Source organism: Hyla sarda, chromosome 10 (assembly GCF_029499605.1).
Source record: "Hyla sarda isolate aHylSar1 chromosome 10, aHylSar1.hap1, whole genome shotgun sequence".
In the NCBI taxonomy this organism is placed as follows: domain Eukaryota; kingdom Metazoa; phylum Chordata; class Amphibia; order Anura; family Hylidae; genus Hyla; species Hyla sarda.
The window spans coordinates 95,331,691-95,359,357 of record NC_079198.1 but is presented as its reverse complement, the minus strand read 5'-3'; the positions used below and the strand labels follow the sequence as shown (position 1 = coordinate 95,359,357).

At 42.9% G+C, this 27,667-nt stretch overlaps 1 protein-coding gene across 13 annotated transcripts in view; it reads left to right on the top strand.

Annotated features, from left to right (window-relative positions):
* The window catches only part of AGRN (agrin), a 537,034-nt gene that overhangs the window by 327,328 nt on the left and 182,039 nt on the right, over positions 1 to 27,667 (top strand). The window lies entirely within an intron of this gene.

Genomic DNA, 27,667 nt, shown 5'->3' with positions numbered 1-27,667 from the left:
CGCCGCTCCTACGCGACGACGTAATGACGATGAAGGAGAGTGCCGGCCATGCAGGGGATCCCGGTACGGAGCAGACACCGAGGAGGCAGGTAAGGTCCCTCCCGGTGCAGCCGGTTTAGTGTCACTTTTGCTTTAGACACGGCGGTCAGCTTTGATCGCCGCGTCTGAAGGGTTAATACAGGGCATCACCGCGATCCTGTATTAGCCGCGGCTCCCGGACATTGATGGCCGCAGGGACCGCCGCGATAGGTGTGTATTTGCCGTATAAGACACACCAACCTTTCCCCCCCAGTTTTGGGGAAGAAAAGTACGTCTTATACGGCGAAAAATACGGTATGTAAGCACAATTTTACACACACACATATATATAACTTAGTAACACATAATTTTGCCGACACATCAAATATATACGGTACACACACATATTTTATGCAATACACCTACACTACATATACAACATGTGTATATCGGTGCGCACCAGTGTGTGGGTTATTTATATAACCACAGTTTAACTAAGCTACGATACTGCTTTTTTATCACGTTATTTAACATGCATTACGTGTCTCTTAAAATCTCGCAAAACACACACATACACGTAGGCTCGATCCCCAATAAAACACACAGTGTCACCCAATGCACATCAATATTTGTAAGCAACAATTAAAATAAAAATGCAGGCAATGTGAAGAAAAATCCCATAAAGTTTCCTTTGATGTTTCCTTGCACAATTTTATACAGCTTCATGAATTTCTGGTTTGATTAGAAAAAAAGCCGCGTGTGCGGAAAGGCCTTTGGGGGGGTAGGGCAGAAGCAGTTATAAAGATGTGAAGAGGATGTTTATATAAATCCTGAGTTGTCTCTTGGGACCTGAAGCGAGTGACAGTTTTAGTGCGGTTCTGGATGCTGGCAATTTAATGGAGGAAGAAAATGAACCCTTTCCGGGCTATGCCTGGGATGTGTCATCTATTGGGTAGTCGGCTATTATTACCGCCGGTGTGCTGCCCTCAGCCTCCATGGAACAATAACAGGGCTCTTTGGCAGCTCTAGAACGTTTCTTTTTTCTATCCTCTCCTGGGCTCTTTCCTTCAGTAAGTGGATTAATGGCTTTACCATCGTGCCAAACCCTCAATTATAGGCTTAAAATATTTGGTTGCATTTTCTTACTCTCACATTGACGCGTGCAGCGGGAGCATTGGCTAATGGGAATACATTACTTCAATTAGGTATCAATTAGGTTTCTACATGAGACACGGTGAATGGGATCCATTGTTACGGGGTCATTTACTCCAAAGGGGGGACACTTGTGATATGAGGCACAGTGCACGGGAATATCTTATGTGCTGAACATGAATATTGCAAAACAGTGCTAGCGGCTGCTAATGCATGTATTATGTCTATAATATCTTTACATTTATGCAAAATTAAAGGGAATGTCCACTTTAATTGATCTTTTTTTTTTTTTCTTTTCTTTGCTAAGAGTCTTAGTCAAAAGAACTGGAACTGGAAAGCTAATCAATGGGGAAACCTAGCAAGAAGTGTTATACAGTATGTGCCTGTATCTCCTGTGCGGGAGAAATTAAAGGGGTTATCCAGGAAAAAACTTTTTTTTATATATCAACTGGCTCCAGAAAGTTAAACAGATTTGTTAATTACTTCTATTAAAAAATCTTAATCCTTTCAGTACGTATGAGCTTCTGAAGTTAAGGTTGTTCTTTTCTGTCCAAGTCCTCTCTGATGACACGTGTCTCGGGAACCGCCCAGTTTAGAAGCAAATCCCCATAGCAAATCTCTTCTTAACTGGGCGGTTCCCGAGAGACGTGTCATCAGAGAGCACTTAGACAGAAAAGAACAACCTTAACTTCAGAAGCTCATAAGTACTGAAAGGATTAAGAATTTTTGATAGAAGTAATTTACAAATCTGTTTAACTTTCTGGAGCCAGTTGATATATATATATATATATATATATATATATATATATATATATATATATATATAGTAAAAAAAAAAAAAAAAAGTTTTTTTCCTGGATAACTCCTTTAAGAGTTACACATTTTACATTTAAAAGTAACTCTCACCTTACTGATCCTGGCCATTCCCATTCCAGCGCTTTTTGTGTTTTTCAGTCTCTGAACTTCCTGATCTCTACAGACATGTACATGTAATATCATCCAAAGACACAGACAGACGTCCTACACTCACCGCTTCAGTTCTGGTTAGATGGTTCCCATCTCGGGCTGTACCTCCGACATGATGGACAAGGGTGGCGTGGGGGGCACAGAGGCGACTGCCGGCGGTTTCACACATAGGTATGCGCTTCTTCCGGCCTGAAGGCCGGAAGAAGCGCATACCTATGCGTGAAACCGCAGGCAGTCGCCTCTGTGCCACCCTTGTCCACCATGTCGGAGGTACAGCCCGAGATGGGAACCATCTAACCAGAACTGAAGCGGTGAGTGTAGGACGTCTGTCTGTGTCTTTGGATGATATTATTCTTATTTCTACTATTTGTCCTAGCACCACCACTACTGATTCATCTGGTTTTTGCCCGAGCCGAACCTTGTCCATCTCGGTTATCTGCGCAGATAAGGTACCGGTGCCACTTGTCTTTTTCTGTAAAGACATGTACATGTGAACACTTTGGCGTATCACTGAATGTAATGGGTCACTGGTGTGGTCAGTAAATGGCTGCTGTGTCATATGTCTGTGTCAGGAAGAACAGAGACTGTTACAGGTTCTGGGAAGCACTAGAATGGGAACAAGGGAGGGGTTTAATGTTGGTTTTTAGTAGTTTACTGTTCTGTTGATATTTTTTAAATACATTTTAGGTATGTGCTATGTTAAATTCCATGTAAAAAAAACATATACTGTCATCTTAAAGGGCTACTCCGGCATTTAAAAACTTATTGCTTATTGACAGAATAGGGGAGATAAGTGTCCGATCTTCAAAAATGCATTCCTTGTTTTTCTATGGAGTGCTGACCCCGCACTCTAACGAGGAGATTCAAGGCCCCGTTATGGAGATTTTAGGGGGTCCCAGAGGTCAAACACTACCCAGATAAGGGATAAATTTTTAAATGCTGGAGTACCATGTAAAAAATAGGTGACATGTTTTTTTGTTTTAAATAAAGATATGCTCTGAATCTCCCTTTAAAATCAATGGGAATTTCAGGCCTGGGCTCCCTCTTGGACAGGTACAGGTTTTGCCTGTGTAAACATATATTTTAAGTGACTAGACAATACCTTGAAATCTATAGATTGTCTGTACAAGGGTAGGGCTGCAGATTTTTCCCACTCATAAATGCTATAAGGACAATCCATAACATTTGAAGATATGTCGTCCACATGATACAAAAAAAAAAAAAAAATTGTACTATTTCAGCATGAAAATTGTGCAAATATAAAACCCTTGGCTTTTTAATTGATATTACAGATTATGAGTTTAAAGGGGTACTCCACTGGAAAACATTTTTTTTAAATGAACTGGTACCAGAAAGTTTGACATATTTGTAAATGACTACTGTTAAAAACATCTTAATCCTTCCAGTACTTATCAGCTGCTATATGATCCACAGGAAGTTATTTTCTTCTTGAATTTCCTTTCTGTCTGACCCCAGTGCTCTCTACTGACGCCTCTGTCCATTTTTGGGACTGTCCCGAGCAGGATATGTCTGCTATTGGGATTTTCTCCTACTCTGGGCAGTTCCTAAAATGGACAGAGGTGTCAGCAGAGAGCACTGTGGTCAGACAGAAAGGAAATTCAAAAAGAAAAGAACTTCCTGTGGAGCAAATAGTAGCTAATAAGTACTGGAAAGATTAAGATTTTTTTAATAGAAGTAATTTACAAATATGTTTGACTTTCTGGCACCCGTAGATTTAAAAAAAAAAAAAAAAAATTTCCAGTGGAGTACCCCTTTAATGCAGATTTTCCCACTGAATACAATAGGAAAGTCAGCAATAAATCCATAGGACCAGATAATGAGGGTCCTGTACAGGGGACCACTTCTTTTAACTCAAGGTCCCGTATTGAATTTGGAGAGAGAAATCCTGAACAGGAACCCGAAGTGTCCTGTCTGGAGCTTTCTTTGAAGTACTGTGAGTATATTTTATATAAACAGGTCCTCAATAATTCTCTTCAGCTATATGTCTATGGAAAGCAGGGATGTCACTGAGCAGGGCCTGTCTCTATGGTATAAATCAAATATAATGTAAAACTTCCAGCGATTCATGTCCCACAGCAATGCAATTTCAACCTCTAACACAACTTCACAAACTTCCATGACACTAATGCTCAGAACGGTCTCATGACTGCCCATTAGTAATTCTAGATCGCTATCAACCTGCTAGCAGGCAGTGACATTTTTGCCCAACAAGCAATAATATGTGGCTAGGGAGGTCATAGATATGCCAAGGCTTTGACAAAATTGCTTTCTTTTACAGTCCAACCTGTAACCTCATTACAAAGCATTGGCCAGGTCATTCTATCTTGTCCATGCAAGTGTATTCAGGTCACAACTGAACAAAAGTAAATAAAAAACATCATTTTGCATCACGTCTTTGTACGGCAGAAGTCACCGATGGAGGGGGCACCGGTATACGTCGGGAGAAGTGCCTCTGGACATTATTTTCATTATGCAAAATTACATTTATTTCTGTCACATAGTAGGATTTCTGCGCAACATAGCAGAATAAGCCAAAGGGATCTTCAGAAGCTAGCTAGTCACACGTAGTACATATGTTAGTCATGTAGAAATGCAAAAAGAACTATATTGTGGCATCATTAATGTTAGTAGAGTTGACAGAGCTATGCTGGAGATTTGGATAACAGTAGCCAAAAGTAACAATTCAAAGAGAACATATGTGGCCAACAGCAGCAAAAGACAATTGTGGCTGACATCTGGGTGAATTTTGAACTCTTGTAGCTAGGCGTTCTATTACCCTGGGCAAAAGAATTAGTTTACCATAATAGCCCTGTATCTAGATGCCATGGCTAAGCCAAGGCACATGTTTTGTCAGCCTCCTCTATAGCTAGGCATCAGAATTGTAAAATGGTTTATATGAATCATGGAAAACCTGAACTCCAAGCAGTCATCTGTTTTAAGTTGGAATTGCAAGAGTTATGCTAGTCCATCAATAGGCAGCAAGTTTAGGAATCCACATTTGGTCTTCTTAGTCATAGTGGGCAAAAAAGTAGTCTACAGGTGGGCAAAAAAGCTTTCGAAACTGTTTGTTGCATATAGGCAGGGGAAAGTGAAGCCCTAAACTCACATGCTCTCTTTTGCCGTGCCTACTTGCGTACCCACCCTAGGTGACGGGTCCACAAACATGGTGACAGTCCCTGCCTGAATAAGTGCAACGTCAGCAAAATAAACTATAATTCAGATGGAGGTCGGGACACTGTATGGAAACACACATACTAACAGAAATAATAACTAAACAAACATACACAATAGGTCACAGTCCACAAGCCGAGTCAGTACCAAGAGATAACAGAAATGCCAAATCGCAGAAACAGGAGAAGAGTCAGAGAGCGGAGCCAATGGGTCAAATATGCCAAAAATACAAGATACAATACAGACGCTAGCTAGGAGCATGAGCTCTTTCGCAGGTGAGGAATGAGAGTAGACTGCCAGCTTAAATCTCTCATCAAGGTCAGCTGGGCGTAGCCCAAACCATGACAAAAGAAACTTCAGAACCAATTAAGCCTACGGGTTCTGACACTGTTGCCTCAAGTTAGGGTCAGTTCAGATCTTGGTTGTTTTTGTACATTTGGCATGGGCTGGGAAAGGTCCTGGTGCTAAAAGTGCCCATAGATTCATGTACCCAGAAGGTGTGAAAAGAGTGTCTGGGCCATTGTGCAGTGTCATATCTTTTTATTTTTTATTTTTATTTTTTACTGTATTCTGAAGCTTAGTTCATTAAGCTTTCCTATGTAATGGGACACAGTGAAATAAAAATTGTATATACATTTTAGAGTCAATGGCTGACGTACAGTGGCATCTATCAGAGGATTCTGTCATAGGTACATATAGGAAAAACGTATATAGGAATGCTACTAAGCATATGTTCACGTTATGCAATCTCCGCCCAGCAACATTCCGAATGGAGATTCCGTCTGCAACATCCGCCGCCAAAGCCGATTGGCACTAGGACTACATGGACTTGTGCCGTCATCATTGATGGCAGTGCAGTCCACGGGGAACATGATCATTCTTATAGCAGGTCTAGTATCCTGAATTTCCATTGTGGAAAATTCTGCAGCGTGTTTGGGTCCTTGCAAAAGCCATTCCTGAGGAGCTTCCGTAGTGTGAACATACCCTAATCTTTCTTATGTAGAGGGTCTCCCACCCCTAATACCTTTAATTAAAACAAGAGCCAACGTACATTACAGCAGCAAATGCCAGAGGCTCCCATCTGAAGTACTCCCGACATATAACTTCGACATGGCCAAAATCGAGATATGAACAATGCCTTATTTCTATTTTTGCTCAATAAGCGTCTGCTTCACATCAGGAGAGATGATTTTGCTCCGGCATCTAATCATCCTTCAAAGGGCAATACTGTTGATTATCATTTTTCCTTTCCGTCTGAACCTGCAGGAGGTAGGTTGCCATCAATGAATCATGGTTTTATCTCTCCTCTTGAGCTACGAGATCCTCCTTTTCTCTTATTATCTTTCCGCTGCTCCCCATCTCATCCTTTTCTACCCTATCTCAGCTGTTCCATTTATTTTTCTTTTTTTCCCACTACTCTTTCGATCTGACAAAAGAAAAAAAAATTAAATGGCAAAAAGCAAATTGGAAATAAAATACGGCTTCATTAATATGATAATTATCTCCCTCTTGGTAGGGAAAACACGGTGTTACCCGGCAGATAAGAAAAAGCCGATAAACATTGCAATAAGGCTGATACTTCTATGAGCTTATAGATGAGTTTATGTTTAATCTTTTAGGTCCATTCAGGGTTCCACTCCTATGCAATTCATTGTTGAGGAAGATTAAAGTAATTGCAGGGTTCTGTTTGATGAGTCCAGATAACTGATAAATAAGCTCAGGCAACAACATTCACAGACAGTTTTTTTTTTTTTTGCGCATAAAAAAAAAAAAAAAAAGAAAAATTCCAAACAAAATGAAAACACCTCATATAACCTTGTTCTACCTATAACAGGATCCTACTCCAGGTCCTATAGATATTCTCCAGGCATAACGAAATACAAATGGTTTTCAGTTCTAAATGAAAAGTGACTTGAATGTTGGACCTTGTAGTTCTACAACCACAGATGAACTTTAGACCTCAACTGGGCCACATCTGCATGATTGACGCATTGAACATTCTGAGCTTTAACAGTTTAACAGTTTTTACTTAACTTTAACAGTCTGAAAATAGTAAACCAAGATCCCATGACTAGGGGGGATTCTAGCTGCTTGTGTTATTACCAACACCCTCTCAAAACCTGTAAAATCCCCTACCAGGAACGACAGACACAAAGTGTTGGTGCAAAGGCCACAGCAGCCCAATTTTATTTTTTCAACAACAATGAAAACATTGCAACCATAAGAACTTTGTATGAACGTCATACATTAACAGGAACAATACAAACAATCTTTATTAGCAACCCCATAATTTAAATAACAGGAGAAGAACCCAGAGGCACAGTCCCCTTATACTTCCTCCATATATAGGGCCTCCTACTTTACTCCTAGCCGTGCATCACCTAGCCCAGGAGCACCACTTTCGGAGCCCCGAACCTCTCCATGGGGCCCATGCCCGCAGAGACTTCAACAATGGGCTGGATACCATCCCAGCCCACTTCTTCACTCAAAACACCATAAAGCCCACTGATGCCTCAAAATCCCTCTTCTGCGGCAAACAAAAAAACAAAATAGGGCGGGCGGGTGTTAATTTTCCTCCTTGGCTGACCCCTCCCCACCAGACCTGGCCCTATATATCCTTGCTCCCCCCCCCTGCCAGTTGACCTGTACATGACCTTAACCCCTACCCTGCCAGTGCATAATCCCCCTGTCACGTGGCCAGTCCGAGATTATCCCCTCCAGGGCTTTCTGTACTGAGGTCTGAACAATGAACAGTCTTCATGGCATCTCCAGTATGAGTTACAGTATTTGGTTTACTCATAAAGATCTGTTTACAAGACTAATAAGAGGCATAGACCCATTGGGTCACTTCTACCCCCACAGTAGTCTCTATTAGAAATTTCTAGATGTAGATAGGCTGAAGTCACCAACTTGCAGCACCAAAGCAGTGGGCAGGAATCGTAATAGGACAGTGCACAGACCAACGGAGGCAGAGTTTGGTCATACATGACAGAAAGGCAGAGGTAAGAACAGACAGCAGACAAGTAGTCATGGGCACGATTACAACCCAGGTCGATACTGAATAAAAAAAGAAGAAACAGACTCAGGAGCCTAAAGAATCTTATTGATCAGGGACAGACAATGTCTGGGCTACTGTGGCATTGGCTACGGAGATTTTGCTTTTTTGCTTATATCTTGCAGCATAGGCTATTATTAGAGAATAATGTAGAGATTATTTTGTATGCCTGATGCTTATATTTTTTTAGAGAAATATTGCCATGAGTTGAAAATGATTTGACCTATAATCATAATTCACAGACAGTTTTTTTGACAATCTGAGGTATTCAGGCTGTTTTTGCACATTGGCCCTCATTTTCCATTGCAAATCCGACATGTTTTGTCGGGGTATATACCAGATTCTGGCGCATTGCGCCAGAATTTGCGCCAGAGTTTGCGCTAGAACTGAAAAAACCCAGACTAATTATCCATTTTGCTAAGAAAACCCGAAAAAGGGGCATGGCCATTGGGGGAAGGGGACATGGTCACTGAAAGGGGCGTGTTCCCGACATTTTCACAAAAACCCAACATATTTACTAAGGTTTCCACAGAAAATGTGGTGGATTTGAGCTGAGGAAAACCCTACAGATCAGAGCAGGTGTAAAAAAAGAAAAATGTAGGGACAGTGGAAAATGTAGGGAAACCTTAGTAAATACCGTGGAAAATAAATTGTAGGGAATTAAAACTCACAAAGAAAACTATTCTTCACTCTTAGTAAATAAGGGTCATTGAATTTATATTGCCAAATATTTACTCCTATTTTTGCTTTGAAAATCGCTGTAAGAATTTACAGGGATTTGTATAATGCCTCAATTGTAGCAAAAACTTAAAAAAAAAAAAAAAACAGCAAGAAACACACTGGCCCTGATGTACTAAGAGTGTTGTGTAGGTTTCTTTGTGGTTTTTAATTCCCTACAATTTTTTTTCCACGGTATTTACTAAGGGTTCCCTACAGTTCTGATCTGTTGGGTTTTCCCCCACATTTTCTGTGGAAACCTTAGTAAATATGTAGTTTTTTTGTGAAAATGTCGGGAACACTCCCCTTTTTGGTGACCACACCTCTTTCCTGATGACCACGCCTCTTTTTTATTTATTTATTATTTATTATTAGTCAGGTTTTTTTTTCAATTCTTGCGCAGACAGAATTTCTGGCGCGATGCACCAGAATCTGGCGCGCAACCCGACAAAGCATGTTGGGTTTGCATTAGTAAATGAGGGCCAGTGGCCCTGATTTACCAAGAGTGGAGGGGAGTTTTCTTTGTGGGTTTTAATTCCCTACAAGTATTTTTCCACAGTATTTCCTAAATTTTCCTGTTTTGCACTTTTCCCTACATTTATTTATTTATTTTTTACAACTGCTTTGAGCTGTAGAGTTTTCCTTAAATCCGCCACATTTTCTGTGGAAAGTAAATACGTTGGGATTTTTTTTTTTTTTGTCGGGACATGCCCCCTTCTCCTTTGCGGCCACTCCCCTTTTTTCAGCTTTTCTGAGTAAAATGGATAGTTGTGAGCATGTGCCTTACCCATGACCAGAGCAGCCAAATGGTAAAAAGTAGATGCAGCTGGAAGAAGAAAACCTGGCCCTATCTGGGGTAGCTGGTATGTTTTTGCAGATCTTAAAAGCCATGATATGTTGAACTCCTCATTTTCTATTCTTTCACTTTTGGATATCCATGCTATTTTCAACTTAATATATTTGACAACTTCTGCATTGCTTTGTTGTTTTAAGTAGTTTTTAGTTATGTGGGATGGAAAACAAGTGACTTGGGTCATTTAACTTAATCTTCTCAAAACTTTGAAGCAAGGTCTGTCAAAAGATTTAAAGGGGTACTCCACCCCTAGACATCTTATCCCCTATGCAAAGGATAAGATGTCTGATCGTGGGGGTCCCGCCACTGGGGACCTCCCGCAATATAGCATGCAGCACCCACCTGTATCTGCTTCCGGAAGCGCTGGAGGTTCTGGCTCCTGACCACAGGGACAGAAGTTTGTGACATCACGACTCCGCCCCCCGTGTGATGTCACACCCCGCCCCCTCAATGCAAATCTATGGGAGGGGGCGTGACATCCGTCACGCCCCCTCCCATAGACTTGCATTGGGGGGCAGGGTGTGACGTCACAAAGGGGCGGAGTCGTGACATCACGATCTTCTGTCCCCATGGTCGGGAGCCAGAACCTCCAGCGCTTCCGGAAGCAGATACAGGTGGGTGCTGCATGCTATATTGCGGGAGGTCCCCAGTGGCGGGACCCCCACGATCAGACATCTTATCCCCTATCCTTTGGATAGGGGATAAGATGTCTAGGGGTGGAGTACCCCTTTAAGAGATGTTCAGGTGACCTACTCCATGTTTACTGGAGTCTCAGGTAGTCAGGAGTTTGATATCTCTCCCTCTCTCCAATTATTGTAAGATCTGTCAGAGATGGGATTGTTCCTAATTGTCTTACCTTTCATACAGCACTTGTCCACCCAGCCATGATGTTCTCAGAGAAGCCTATATAGAGCTTGCATGGCAATATATAGTTACCAGCGTGTTATAGATGATAAGCTGCTGATTCAGAGCTGCTGGCCTGTCTAAGAAGATTCACAGCATTGAAGTGCTAATGAGTAGCACCTTTTATTCCAGTCTTGGCTTTCATCCTAATTTATGGTTGAACCACCAATCTGCAGTCCTTCTCATGTCAGCCCATCCAGGTGTGTGCTATGTAGGATGAACAGTGGGCAAGTGATCTTCACAGGTTTGCCAAGTGCTGCGATACATTAACTCTTTTGTACTGTCTCCAAATAATATCATCTGTTTTCAGATACCAGCTCAAGAAAACAAGGAGGTATCAAAGAACTAATATTAATGGAACATTACTTTATCGGTTGCCTGCAAACAGTTAGTGTCTGCACTTATGCTAACGATAATAAAAAGGATTCAGTAAAAATTATACTCGAATACGAAGTACCAGGGAACCCAAGATTTTGTTATATCTACATACTATGATGAGACGAAAGTATGAACATTCTGATCATTTCATGTGGAGCCATTCATCTCTGCATATACAGAGGTTATGGAAATGGAGAGATGTGATGTATGGCTTCCACCAGTTATCAGCTCTCCCCCATCTAAACTGCTTTCCTAGAGCCACATTACAAACTTACATACAATTGACATACTATATGAATGATGGGTGCTAGTTAGGTTAAAGGGGTACTCTGCCCATAGACATTTTATCCTCTATCCATAGGATAGGGGGTGAGATGTCTGATCGCGAAGGTCCCACTGTTGGGGACCCCAGAGATCTCGGCTACGGCAACCTAGACATCTGGTGCACGGAACACACTTCGCTCCGGGACGATGATTGGCGATGCGGGACGGAGGATCGTGATGTCACGAGCGTGGCGTGGCCGTGACATCACGAGCCCCTCTGGCGCTGCACCCGATACTCTAAACGAATGTCCCCAGAGGCGGGACCCCTGCGATCAGACATCTTATCCACTATACTATGGATAGGGGTATAAAATGTCTAGGGGCGGAGTACCCCTTTAGGTTTGCACTATGGAATTTCTGGTGCAGCAGAATCCCGTCGCTGGAAATGGGATTCTGCTGCTTGGTGCACACTACAGAATTTCAGAGGCAGGCATTCTACCGCTGAAATTCCACCGCCAAAAGAATGGTCTTGCCCATTTGTCCACGTGGTCCTACCACTGACTGGGTTTACATAGTCAGAACTTCTGCAGTGTGAACCCAGCCTTACTGTCTTTTTATCTACCCATGTGAGAGGATTTATAGGCTATGGCTACTCACTGACTTTGTTGTGAAATGTTTACATTTTAACTTTTAAGTCACTGTTGAAGTCTACAGGAGTGCACTAAATTACTTGCAACTCAGCAAAATGGCTTCCAGCAACCTAAGACGGACAGACTTTTAAAGCACCAGATATATTACAGTGGCTCAGACTACATGATCAATCTGAAGCATCTATAAACTGTCTAGTCTAAGTCTGCACTTTCTAGTTTAACCCCTTTACTCAACAGCCTGTTTTGGCCTCAATGACCAAGGCCTTTTTTTCAAATCTGACATGTGTCTCTTTATGTGGTAATAACTCTGGAATGCTTTTACTTATCAATCCAATTCCGAGATTGTTTTTTCGTGACATATTGTACTTTACATTAGTGGTAAATTTTGATTGATATATTCAGCGTTTTTTGTAAAAAAAATGAAAAATTTGGCAAAAAAATGAAAAATTTGCATTTTTCTAGACTTTACATTTTATGCTTGTACCATAAATAGTCATATCGCACCAAATTAATGATTAATTCACATCTGCAATATGTCTACTTTATGTTCCCATCATTTGATAAACATTATTTTACTTTTTTAGAATGTTAGAGGGTTTATAAGTTTAGCAGCAATTTTCCAGATTTTCAAGAAAATTTCAAAATCTGATTTTTCAGGGACCAGTTCAGTTCTGAAGTGGAATTGAGGGGCCTGAATGTTAGATACCCCCATAAATCACCCCATTTTATAACCTGCACCCCTTAAAGTAGTCAGAATGACATTAAAGAAGTTTATTAACCCTTTCGGTGCTTCACAGAAATGAAAGCAAAGTGGAGGCTGAATTTAAAAATTTCATTTTTTTTGCAGATTTTTCATTTTTATCCATTTTTTTCTGTAACACAATAGGTGTTGACAAAGAAATAAAACTCAAGATTTATTCCCTGAATTCTGACGTTTTTAGAAATATTCCATATGTGGCCTTTGTGCGCTACGTGTCTCTCATGCAGGCCTCAGACATGAAGGAGTGCTATGTGGATTTTGGGGCACCCTTTTAGTTTAGGATATTTTGTTGGCATCATATAAAGTCGCAGACGCCTTGGGGTGAAAAAATATTTTTGGGAGACAAGTTGACGCTTTTATTGGTACCATTCTGGGACACATGTGACACTTTGAGCGTTTTTTATTTTATTTTTTATGAGGTGATATACATAAAAAAATCTATTCTGCAGTTGTTTTTTATTAAAAGAATTTAGGTCGTTCGTCATGCGGTATAAAAGACATGTTAACTTTACTCTGCAGGTTGATACGGTTACGGCGATACCAAATTTCTATGCTTTTTTTTATATTTTAGTTCATTTATAGCATAAAAACGATTTTAGTAAAAAAAATCACGTTTTTAATTCGCCGTATTCTGTGAGCCATAACTTTTTTATTTTTTCACTGACGCAATTGTGTATGGACTCTTTTTTTGCGGGACATGTTGATGTTTTTGGGGGGACTATTTTTGAGTTTGTGTTGGGGTGTATTATATATATATATAATTTATTTTACTATTTTTTTCCAATTTTTTTCATTTTATTTTTCATATTTTTTATTTTAATTTTTTTTCACATTTTTATTTTTTTTTCCACTTTTTTAATTTCTTTTTCACTTTATTTCACATTTAACTTTTTTTTGTTTTACTGTTATACACAGAATTCAATGGAGTACACATCTGTACTCCATTGAATTTTGCCTATGTCTGTCAGTACTGACAGGCATAGGAAAGATCAGTCCCTACCTTAGGTAGAGACTGATCACTCATGTTGCCATGGCAACGGAGGCTACTGTCAGTCCTCCGGTTGCCATGGCAACCATCAGCGCTCTGCTTTCACTTTGCAGAGCGCCGATGGTGACAGTGGGAGCTCCCTCCCTCTGTAATCCTAATAGACGCCGCGGTCACAGTGACCGCAGCGTCTACAGGGTTAACTCAGGATCGGAGCTGCGCTCCGATCCTGAGTGCTGCGGGCGGCCTCCCCCAACGGGGCCCCTCTCACCACCGATCGCTTCACTGAATGAAGCGACGGAGGAGAGGGGGAAGGAGGAGACCGCCGCCAGATCACTGCTTTCGGTTCGTCTGAACTGACGGACCAATAGCAGCGATCGCCGGCCGGGGACCGCTGCGATTGGTCCCTGGCCGGCTTCAGGGAGGTCCTGCTGTGTAGCACAGCAAGTTTCATAAAACTGTCACAGCGCGCGGCGGCGCTGTGACAGTTTATGTCCATCAGGTACATGTACCTGATGTTGCGCGAAGTCACCGCGATTCATCAGGTACATGTACCTGATTTTGCGTAAACGGGTTAAAGGACAAGTATCATGTAAAAAAAAACATATCCCCTATTTGAAGGATAGGGGACAAGTTTTAGATTGTGGGAAGTCTGAGCGCTGGGGCCCCCCACAATCTCCTGTTTAGAGCCACAGCTCTCCTATATAGTGGCACGTCATGACCCCCACCAGAAGCGGGGGCCGCCACGCCCCCTACATATAGTTCTATGGTAGAGCCGTTTGGCAATCTTCGACTCTTCCATAGAACTATATAGAGGGGGCGTGTCGGCCCCCGCTTCGGGCAGGAGGTGTGACGCAATGCTGTACAGGACAACCGGGGCTCTAAACAGGAGATCGCGGGGGGGCGGGGGGGGGTGATGGGGTGGGGGGGCAGTGCTCGCCCCCCCCCCCCCCCAATATAAAACTTATCATCTATCTGAAGTTTTTTTTTTACATGATACTTGTCCTTTAAGTTCACACCAACTATTATTTAGTGATCGGATCAAGAGAACAAGACTGCACTCACCATTGGCAATGAGGCTTTATTGCAGCATTCCAGGTAGCAAACACAAGTGGGTAGAGGGAGGCGGGGGACGTGCACGTCCCCCGCCTACCTCTACCCACTTGTGTTTGCTACCTGGAATGCTGCAATAAAGCCTCATTGCCAATGGTGAGTGCAGTCTTGTTCTCTTGATCCGATCACCTTGTTCTGTATATGGACTTTTGCACCTCCGATTGTTAGCATTTGCACGGGGCTACACATGCACTCCGCCGACGCTTTTTATCACTGACACCGCTACCTTAGTCCTGCTAGTGCCGGACCAATCTATATCTTGCTGTAAACTATTATTTAGTGTATCACAGGCAAAGTTAATACACCAAACGCTTGGTGCATGGCATGGGATTTTATTCCATGCCCCTTTCCCACTACATCATGCCTTTTTGTTGGGTTCGGTGCATTTTACTATTCTTTTTTGTGCACTCTGCATAATAAATGTCTCAAATGGCCTGCGCCAAAAGTCTGTCACATTTGGAGCCGATATTGTGGTTCACCTGTTCCTTTGGACAGCGCCTGTTGATCGATAAATCAAATAGAAAAATCCCGCGACAAGAGGTCTGTGTAGATTGATTTCGAATTTATTAGATTTTTATTTAGCACTTTCATTTGGATGTTGTTTTGTATGCACCCTATAGCCCTGTTATTTATGGGAGTAGATGCGATTTGGCACTGTATGATGGTATGATATTAGTTTTTTATAACATTATTATTTGGAAAACACTTTAGACTGCTGGATTGCAAGACAGAATGCAACATTCACTTATATCATAATACTTTCCACGAGTTATGTGAAGAGTATTTTCATTGGGGGGGGGTACTGAAAGTTACTCTGCGTGCGCTGGTAGTAATAATCAAGATATATTATGCCATAAAGAACCTGATAGATTTACCTTAAACATCATCTGACTTTGCTTGTTGTGTTTATCACATCATCATTTCATGTGCCATTACTGAAAGCCGTGCATTCGCCGATGACATTCTATCAATAAAAATCTATCTCCATGTATCTGAATGCACTCCCTCAGAGGTGCGCGTCTGGGTATTAAATGAGGCAGTCAGTGTTATTCTGCTCAGGTTGTGTGACCCGGCAGTCAGTGCGGGGTGTCACCGGGGCCGGCCTGGTAATATCTGTAGATGCAGGTTAATCAGGTTTGGTTTCAGTGACAGCTGCCCGTGACCTTCAGTAAATTGCTTTGTGTTTTCTGCACCTCCGGCAAACAGAAATGATACTGTAAACTCCAGGGCAGGCAGCTTTTACTGTGTTTGTATGTAAAATGATGTTCTCGTTTTGATGGTATAGCTCAGATACATGTATTTTTCCCATATGTCGGATCACGAAGGATGAGGATGTACGTATTTAGGTCACCACATAAAGGGGCCCTCTAGGAATATATAAATGATGCATTACGACTACCATCAAGGAACTGGCATATTGGCCATATTGGACGCTGGATGCTTTTATTTGTACCTTATGTCTAGAAATACCGTATATACTCGAGTATTAGCTGACCCGAATATAAGCCGAGGCTGCTAATTTCACCCCAAAAACCCAGGAAAAGTTATTTACTCGACTATAAGCCTAGGGTGGGAAATACATCATCCCCCCATGTCATCATCCTGACTCCCGTCATCATCCAGACCCCCGTCATCATCCCCCCCCCTAATCATCACCGCCTGTCAATCCCTTCATCAGTGGTCTTCAACCTGCGGACCTCCAGATGTTGCAAAACTACAACTCCCAGCATGCCCAGACAGCCATCGGCATGCTGGGAGTTGTAGTTTTCAAACCTCTGGAGGTCCGCAGGTTGAAGACAACTGTGGCCTTTGTCATCATCCAGACCCCCGTCATCATCCCTCCCCCCTTCATCATCACCGCCTGTCAATACCTTCCTCAGTGGTCTTCAATCTGCGGACCTCCAGATGTTGCAAAACTACAACTCCCAGCATGCCCAGACAGCCATCGGCTATCTGGGCATGCTGGGAGTTGTAGTTTTGAAACCTCTGGAGGTCCGCAGGTTGAAGACCACTGCAGCCTTCGTCATCATCCAGACCCCCTTTTGTTTTCTACTCCCCTCCCCTCGGTGAGAAGGAAGGGTGAGCTGGTCTGGGCCATCTATGCTGCAGGGACCGTCCGGTGGGGAGGGTTAGTCGTTCCGGGCTGTCCATTTTCACCGGGGGGCCCTCTTCTCCGTGCTCCGGGCCTGCCCCGGACTAGTGACGTTGCCTTGACGACCACGCACAGGGACGTTCATGCGCATCCCTGTACGTTGTCGTCAAGGCAACGTCACAGCCGATGGCTGTCCGGGCATGCTGGGAGTTGTAGTTTTACAACATCTGGAGGTCCGCAGATTGAAGACCACTGAGAAGGGATTGACAGGCGGAGAGTTCACTCGAGTATAAGCCGAGGGTGGACGTTTTCAGCACGAAAAATCGTGCTGTGAAACTCGGCTTGTACTCGAGTATATACGGTAATCCATTTGTATATAAGCAGACCTTTGGGGCTCAAGTTTTATAGTATGCTGGAAGGAGCATATTAAAGTGTACCTGTATATCACAGAAAATGCCTATATATGTTACTCACTAGGTCATGCAGATGCTTTACATGTCTTTTTTTATGTGTCTAACTACTGTATTTAGCTCACAAATCCCTCCATTCTGTTGCTCACTCATTCTGGCATCCACTGCTTAAGAAGCAGCATACAAGCACTGAGGGCCCTCACTCATCATGCATTCACTGCAGGCTGCTCTATAACTCCCTCCTCTGTTTTCAGATAGGAGTCTGAAAACAGGACAGGGGTGAGCACAAATGAGTGCTAGTCCTGCCCTCACTTCCTGGACTTTGTCTTAGCCTGTGCTTCAGATGGGACAAAGATGATGCTGCAATAGGACAGGATTATGTTCTGGATTATATGGGGACCCCTAGTGGTCTTTTCTTATAAGTCATGATTTCTATAAAAAAGATAAAACAAATTGGTAAGTATATTTGAAAGGTTAATGTTTGCCCAAGATGCACAATATTTAAAAAGTTTTCGATTTTGACAGTGCCTGTGTAAAAGGGCCAGCAATTAGCCAACAATGAGCACACGTTCGTTGTTGATAATTACATAATTTGTGCGACCATATAAAATACCACTATCGTCTTCACATTGCCCTTTGTATACAGGGGATATGTAGCAGACAGTGATACAGTTAATGGGCCAGCGATTGTTTGTGCAGCCCAGCCACATGATTGAGGCTTGTGAAGGCCGATCAGCAAGATTGGCCCCTGTTGCCTGCTTCCTCCTAGGCCCTTCTGAAGGAGCCCTTACTTTAGACAAAAATAGTGGATCAAAATGCTGGCCCATTATAAGCCACGCCCTTTCCAACTATGCCTATCCCCTTTCCCAATGACAAACCCCCTTATCAGGCACAGCACACTTTACTGTTCTTTTTGACGCACTATGCATACCGTAATAAATGTTTCTCAGTTACTAAGTGCTACAATTCTGGCACATTATGGCAGCAGCCGTAGTAAATTCTGGACCATTTTGTTCTAGTACAAGCATTTTCGGTTGTGTTTTTTTTCTGTCATGTATCTCTGCATGTGTTCTATAGATCATGTGACACACAATTTGCCTTGTGAAAACAAGGTCACAAAAAAGGTACCGCACACTCACACTTTTTTTATACAGGAAAAAGGCCCCCAAAAAAATGCCTGAAGAAAAAAACACAACTCAAAGTCAAGAAAATGCCACAAAAAAAGCCGTTTGTGGTGCTTTTTATATTTCTTTATCTACGTTCAGCTGTCATAAAGCTGCACTGTGTTTCAGGGGAAAAAAAGCGCAAGTTAAAACGCAACAAAACGCTATGTATGAGCCGAGATGTCTACCTTCATAAGCGGCAGTATCCATGTAGACATACCAAAGCACGCACAATGTTCTACAAGTTTCATCTATTAGATGATGGATTTTATTGAAGCGACGCTCTTCTCCCGCATTGTTTTTGGCACCCACACATTTTCCTCCTTTGACTTTCCTTCTCTGTTCCTTCTCTTTCTTGCTCTCGTCTCAGAGCAGGGCCTCGTAATCTCCCCTTTGCTGGCAGCTTTTATTTCCCCATATACTTGTCCTTTGGTCAGGGCTATGAGCAGGCAGGATGGATTAGCTGGGTCACATTAGCATAGTCTGCCTGAGATAGAGGTGTTTCTGTATCTATGAGGGGGAGGATAGCCCAAGCCGGAGGATGTGTGATCGGTGGATTTGCATACTGCTCAGCTCACGGCTCTTGTATTAATTCCACTCCAGCTCTCCTGCCTCTGCCGCACTAAAGATTTAGCATTGTGTCATTAACTCTTCCATACAAAAGAGATGCCATATCTGTCTGAGACCATCCAGCCGATTCCTTATTTGTCAGTTTTGCTCAATAGGATATTGTTGTGTCTATGTCCAAAGTCTGTGGGCAGCGTTGAGCTAGCGGTACCATGTTCAGGGAGGGTGGTTGCTGGGAACGGATTTAGTTGAGGCTGAATTTACGTAATAAGTATTCTTATGGATTATATTTGATACAGTTACTCGAATTACTTTTAAAGCCCGGTAAAAAAGGAGGCATGCCAATTCCGGAAGGCTAAAGAACAACATTACGAACATGAAGAGTTTTCCTCATAACATGCAGTTGTTTGGTGCAGTTTTTTGAGGCAAAGCCATGAGTGGTTCAGTAAGAATGGGAAATATATCTTTCCTGTTCTTACTGGATCAACTTCTGGCTTTAAACTGCATCAAAAACTGCACATATGTTCCAACCGACGGTCTTAGAGAAGACATGCCCGCCATGTTTACCGTATTGGGTGTCAGTTGTCTACAGGGGATGTGCCCTGCATATAGGATGCCAATCTATACTCATATGGGGAAATCATTTTTTGTCAGGTACTTGGACATTGTGCTTGGGAGGGCCCATTTGTCCCGACACTTACGAAGGGTCCAGTATTGGAAATGGCACATAGTTGGCGACTCATAAATGCTAAAAAAAAAAGATTTCTTAAGACGTACACTCAATGCCCGCATGAACACATATGGCACATGGTGTCTTAACCACTCAGCAACATGCAAACCTCCAAATCCTCCTCTTTTGGGTATCCAGAGTGCTTAAAGGGGTACTCCGTCCCTAGATATCTTATCCCCTATCCAAAGGATAGGGGATAAGATGTCTGATCGCAGGGGTCCTGTAGCTGGGACCCCCAAAATCTAAGTGCAGCACCCAGCGTTTGCTTTTTCTGAACACTTGGAGCGGGCGGCGGGGGTCGTGATGTCACGACCATGCCCCCTCTTGATGTCACACCACGCCCCTCAATGCAAGTCTATGGGAGGGGGTGTGGCAGTCGCCACGCCCCCTCCCATAGACTTGCATTGAGGGGGCGTGGTGTGACATCACGAGGGGCGGGGTCGTGACATCACGACCCCCGCCGCCCGCTCCAAGCGTTCAGAAAAAATGTTCCAAAAGATGGGGCAGTGGTTTACCTCTTTAAGAGGACTTCCACAATACCACTGCTACATGTGGTTGATAACGTGCAGACGTGAACATAGTAGTGCCCAATAGTAGCGCAAGGCTGATAATATGCCATCCTATCAAAAGGACTGCCAAGGTGATAACCTCTCATTAAATCATTTGTACAAGAAATTAGACATGCCCTTAATCTCCTCCTGACAGACAAATACTTATGGGTACCTCTGCCTGTACTTTGTATAATCACTTGGCAAAGTGATAGTTATATGCATGTTTTGTATGCTAAATAGAAGCTCCATATGCTTCAAGTTTCCTTGTACAGAAATGGGTTTGTTTTTTTTTGTTCTTTCCTAAGTAATAGACTTTAGTTCTCATCTTAATTCTTCCATTTAATTGTCTTGGTTGTTAGCAGCAAATGTAGCGATTTTATAAATCGGAAAATCAAAAAAAAAATAACTGTTGAAGGTGATGACGATGGTATACGCCAATGATCTGCAATAGGAATGTAGGTGCTTTAACCATATCCAAAATAATGGTTTAAAGGGGTACTCTGAAGAAAATATTAACTTGTTCTAAAAAGTTAGAGAGAGTTGTAAATGACTTCTGTTTAAACATCTCAAGCCTTCCAGTACTGATCAGCTGCTCTATGCTTTGAAGAAAGATAGTCTTTCCAGTCACACAAGACGCTCCCAGACAGACTTTATGGCTCGTCCCTCTTTAATGTACTGTCTTGTCCCCACTTGATACTATCAAGTATTAAATATGTATCTAAGATATACTCATTCCGCCTTTTATTGCCTAAAGAAATGAAAGAAGTTTAGACATATATAATAGCACGATGATCTCATATATTAAAGTCTTAATTCCTCAAGTGCTAGCTTAGCTTCATGTATTCCGACATCTCCGAGATCCTTTTAGTCTAATAATTTGGCTTTAACCCCTTAAGGACTCAGGGTTTTTCCGTTTTTGCACTTTCGTTTTTTCCTCCTTACCTTTTAAAAATCATAACCCTCTCAATTTTCCACCTAAAAATCCATATGATGGCTTATTTTTTGCATTACCAATTCTACTTTCCAGTGACATTAGTCATTTTACCCAAAAATTCACGGTGAAACGGAAAAAAAAAATCATTGTGCGACAAAATCGAAGAAAAAATGCCATTTTGTAACTTTTGGGGGCTTCCGTTTCTACGCAGTGCATATTTCGGTAAAAATGACACCCTATCATTATTCTGTAGGTCCATACGGTTCAAATGATTTGATCGGACTTTTTGATCACTTTTTATTCATTTTTTAATGGTATAAAAAGTGACCAAAATAAACTTATTTGGAATGTGGAATTTTTTTGCACGTACGCCATTGACCGTGTGGTTTAATTAATTATATATTTTTGTAGTTCGGACATTTACGCACGTGGCGATACCACATATGTTTATTTTATTTTTTTATTTGCACTGTTTTATTTTTTTTATGGGAAAAGGGGGGTGATTCGAACTTTTATTAGGGAAGGGGTTAAATGACCTTTGTTAACGCTTTTTTTTTACTTTTTTTTTTTGCAGTGTTATAGGTCCCAGGATGTAAATATACGTCCTGCGTCGTTAAGGGGTTAAAGTGGAAATCCGGTGAAAACGAGTGGAAAGCAGATGTTTTCAAATCAACTGGTGCCATAAAGTTAAACAAATTTGTAAATTACTTCTATTTCAAAATATGAATCCTTCCAGTACTTATCAGCTGCTGTATACTACAGAAACATTTATAAAGTTCTTTCCAGTCTGACCACAGTGCTCTCTGCTGAAACCTCTCACGTGTCAGGAAGTGTCCAGATTAGAAGCAAATCCCCATAGAAAACCTCTCCTGCTCTGGACAGTTCCTAACACGGACAGAGGTGTCAGCAGAGAGCACTCTGAGAGTGGTCAGACTGGAAAGAACTTCCCAAATTTCTCTGAAGTATATCTGGGGTATACAGCAGCTAATAAGTATTTTAGGGGTTAAGATTTTTTTAATAGAAGTCATTTACAAATGTGTTTAATGTTATGGCACCAGTTGATTGGAATTTTTTTTTTTTCCACCGGAGTTCCCCTTTAAGATACTGTTCAGTTTGCTGCTTGCCTTAGAGAGTAGAGAAGATGTTCATTTACACATTGACATGTTAATGCGGCAGTGCTTCACATTAGATCACTCAGTTTTGTAACAAGCCCAGGACGCCTCTATATGGGCCACTTGCCTCCTAAATGAGTTCCTGATAATTAGCATTGTGATGCGGCACCAGATGCGAGATGTTGGGGTAATGGGTTCATTCTGTGAGCGGCTCGGCTCTGATGTTCCTTGTGTTGGGAGCTTCTACTTTACAGGCACAATGTATCACCGTTGTTAAGCGCTAGCAGCTTAATTTGTTGCCAGTTTCTGAAATGGAATAAATTAACTTTCTTCAGATTCAACAGAGCGATAGTGTCAGAGCCAGAGGCGGCATCTCACAAACTTGTGATTTCGGGTCTTCAGTTACAGATTCGGGAGTGATGGGAACTAATCTATAACTTCTATGTCAGATGGTCCGAGCGGCTAAAATACAATTAAAGGGGCGGTATAGGAACCCAAGACGAACAGTTGTTTCTGTTGATTCTTCATATTCGGCATCACTTTGTTCTCGGCTTGTCTGAATGTCTATGTACCTGAATTCATGCATGATAATGTCAGCAATTACACTGCCTGTCTAATGGGAAGAAATAAATAGTGACACCTAGAAAGGTAGCGTTATCCCCGAGGCTGACATGCCCACCTCTCCTCCCCCGCTATTTGCTAATCCAGCCGTACCTGTGGAGCTAAGTTACAAGAGGCGGATTTACTTGTTCTGTGTAATACAATGATCCCTCAACATACAATGGTTTCAACATACAATGGTCTTTTCTGGACAATTGTAACTTGATACCAGACTCAACATACAATGCTATGGAATCTGCGAAACGTGTCAATGGCTGGAAGAACTGACCAATCAGAATGGGCATTTCACTGGTAAAACCCCTGTATTCCTGAAGTGCATGCACTGACTGGTGTCTGGTAGCGCCCCCTACAGTACAGGGAGGTATTACATGTTCTGGACTCTTTACCTGTGCCAGGGTTAGCTGCTCCTTTGGGCATCAGGTGAGGGCGGCTCCATTTTCCTTTTTTTTAGGACACTGTGTACTGTACAGGACCCTGAAGAAGCTCCTGTCCTCTACATAGACAGCCTTCGGCTGTCCGGGCATGCTGGGAGTTGTAGTTTTGCAACAGCTGGAGGCACCCTCTTTGGGAAACACTGACACAGACAGTGATTTACAGCTCTCAGCAGATCTTTCTTACCTTTATATGTAAGGACTTGCTTTATCTATATTAGTTATCTACTTATAGGGTACCTCTCATCAAAGAAACTTTTGATATATTATAGATTAATGTATGCAGAATAACTTTACAATTGCATGTTATTAAAAAATATGCTTCTTTCTATTTAATTTTCCACTTTGAAGAAATGACCACTAGGGGTCTCCCTACCAGTCCTGGCAGCAAGCATTTCAGACTCATGCTGGAGTCCTAAACACTACGAGCTGCCATTCTGCTTTGTTCACAAAGGAGAACACTCAGAGCTGCCAGCCTGCTTTGTTCACAGCCTGTTTAGCTGTGAACAAAGCAGGCTGGCAGCTCTGAGTGTTTAGGACTCCAGCATGAGTCAGAAATGCTTGCTGACAGGACTGATCGGGAAAAATACAATAGAAAGAAGCATATTTTTCATTAACATGCTATTGAAAGTTATTCAACATTCATTAATCTAAAATATATCAAAAGTTTATTTGACAAGAGGTACCCTTTAATCCTCACTTTTTCCTTTTTTCGGATGACATTTTGGTGGCTTCAGAACCAATTACCAGGTTTCCATAGAGTTATGGTCTCAACATACAATGGATTCAACATACAATGGTCGTCCTGGAACCAATTATTATTGTAACTTGAGGGACCACTGTATAAGGCTATATTCTCACTGACCTGTATCCCAGGCATGGATTTTGGCATATACAGTATTATGCGCCATAAGCCGTGACAAAAGATGCAGACAATGTGCACCCATTGTTTTCAACAGGAATTTGTGTCACTGTTTACATTGGGAATGAAGGGATGTATTATTCTGAGCATGCATTTTACATATGTCAGAATAAGTGACATATCCAATATCGCTCAGGAGGGATCCTAGGAGATACAGGATGCAAAGTACCGTGGCTCCCATTGAAATTGGGCTAATCTTCACCCGAAAATGCGTTCCAGAATGTAAAAAAGCCTTACACTCCCATACAACATGCACACAATACAACCAGGGCCATATTTATAGCTCGTGCTGCCCTGGGCACTTGGACTAAATACATCCCATTAGGGTAACACCGCATATTTCTGAATTTTATAGACAGAAGGTGGTGAAATCAATGACAAATTGAGAACATATGAGTATGCTGCTATAGCTATTCTGACCCATGCAGATTCCCCCAAAGGGGGGAAAATCCCTCCAGGCCACAGCATGGCAGTAGCAGCTACGTCAACATTTTTTTATAAGTTTAGTTTTTTTTTTACTTTCTAAAGTACTGTGCCCCTCATCCCCCCCCCCCCCCCCCCCCCAGCACTGTTGTCCTAATCACAGGCTCACAGTGCTGGGGGGGGACCTATATTTACTTAATATGATGTAGATATAAGTCGGCATCCTGTCAAAAAGGGATGCTAGCAGATACTGTAGTGTACTAGTATTTAGTTTAACAGAATGAACATGGTCAACTATTGACTACATTGGACCGTTTAAAGGGGTACTCCGCTGCTCAGCGTTTGGAACAAACTGAGCTTGTGACGTTATCATAGCCACGCCCCCTCTTGATGTCACGCCCCGCCCCCTCAATGCAAGTCTGCATGATGTCACGCCCCCTCCCATAGACTTGCATTGAGGGGGCGGGGTGTGACGTCATGAGGGGACGAGGCTATGACGTCACTAGCTCCCGGCGTCGGCTCCAGTTTGTTCCAAACGCTGAGAAGCGGAGTACCCCTTTAAGCAGCAATACGTTTACAGTATTTTTTGTGTGGTCCGCTCAGCTTTGGAGTCCCTCAAAACAAATGTATATGTGAAGGAAATGGCTCGAACGTAGTCACTAGTTGACTACATTCGGGCCATTAAACCTAATGGGCCAATGCCACTATGCTGTGGCATACGCTGGCTTAACTTGTTGACATATACATATGATGTACTGGACAAACACAGTGTGAACCTAGCCTAACAATTTTATGATATATAGGCTGCTTTCTTGCCAATAAAAATCATTAGAACTATTTGCAGCCTCATTATAGTTGATTTTAAATTGTTTACATAGTTCTATAGATTTCCATAAAGTGATTTGTCTGCGCGCTGCTTCTTGTACCTTTCCCAGCAGAATACAGGATTTACTATGCAATACACGGGCATCTCTCGATAGGAGCCTGTTATTTATTACAGGCAGCATAACCTCCTGTAAATGCTTGTGGACGTTTTGATGGCATCACTAAGCATCATATGTCTGCTATGATCATAGGCTGTCTCTACACTTCAGTGGAAGAAATGAAGGATCATCAGACCTTCCCCGTGTGCAGGAAGCACTTGTGTCTCCAACTCATCTAGTTCTGATGATCTCTCATTCATAGACACCACTCTAGGGCTGATTGAGATCCAGTCTAACAAGTGCCAGTCTTAATAAACCTCCTCCTTGACATGATGAAAATAAGACACATCTTATTAACCTTGGAATTGAAAGTCATAAGATGTAAAACTCGGGGCAGGGCCAGCTCCAGGGTAAGGGTCCATGCACACCACGTTTTTGCAATACAGTTCCTCTATCAGGTTTTTGATGAAAAACGGATTCCTCAAAACCTGACTAAACTGTATCAAAACGTGTGTACAAATTTGAACCCATATATGGGTGAAAACCGTATATTGTTTGAAAAATGATGTCCGGTTGCATCCGTTTTTTAAGAAAAAAACGTATACGTTTTTAACTTTTCACTCCATTTTGAATACATTTTCACTTGTTTGATTGAAATTCAAAGAAAAAAAACTGTGCAAAGTCAAAAACCGTATTGTTACGCCGAGCGCTCCGGGTCCCCGCTCCTCCCCGGAGCGCTCGCTTCACTCTCCCCGCGGCAGCTCTCCGGTCACGTCCTCTGACCCGGGGCGCTGCGATTCCGCTGCCAGCCGGGATGCGATTCGCGATGCGGGTAGCGCCCGCTCGCGATGCGCACCCCGGCTCCCCTACCTGACTCGCTCTCCGTCTGTTCTGTCCCGGCGCGCGCGGCCCCGCTCCCTAGGGCGCGCGCGCGCCGGGTCTCTGCGATTTAAAGGGCCACTGCGCCGCTGATTGGCGCAGTGGTTCCAATTAGTGTGTTCACCTGTGCACTTCCCTATATCACCTCACTTCCCCTGCACTCCCTTGCCGGATCTTGTTGCCTTAGTGCCAGTGAAAGCGTTCCTTGTGTGTTCCTTGCCTGTGTTTCCAGACCTTCTGCCGTTGCCCCTGACTACGATCCTTGCTGCCTGCCCCGACCTTCTGCTACGTCCGACCTTGCTTTTGCCTACTCCCTTGTACCGCGCCTATCTTCAGCAGCCAGAGAGGTGAGCCGTTGCTAGTGGATACGACCTGGTCACTACCGCCGCAGCAAGACCATCCCGCTTTGCGGCGGGCTCTGGTGAAAACCAGTAGTGGCTTAGAACCGGTCCACTAGCACGGTCCACGCCAATCCCTCTCTGGCACAGAGGATCCACTACCTGCCAGCCGGCATCGTGACAGTAGATCCGGCCATGGATCCCGCTGAAGTTCCTCTGCCAGTTGTCGCTGACCTCACCACGGTGGTCGCCCAGCAGTCACAACAGATAGCGCAACAAGGCCAACAGCTGTCTCAACTGACCGTTATGCTACAACAGTTACTACCACAGCTTCAGCAGTCATCTCCTCCGCCAGCTCCTGCACCTCCTCCGCAGCGAGTGGCCGCTCCTGGGATACGCTTATCCTTGCCGGATAAATTTGATGGGGACTCTAAGTTTTGCCGTGGCTTTCTTTCCCAATGTTCCCTGCATCTGGAGATGATGTCGGACCTGTTTCCCACTGAAAGGTCTAAGGTGGCTTTCGTAGTCAGCCTTCTGTCCGGAAAAGCCCTGTCATGGGCCACAC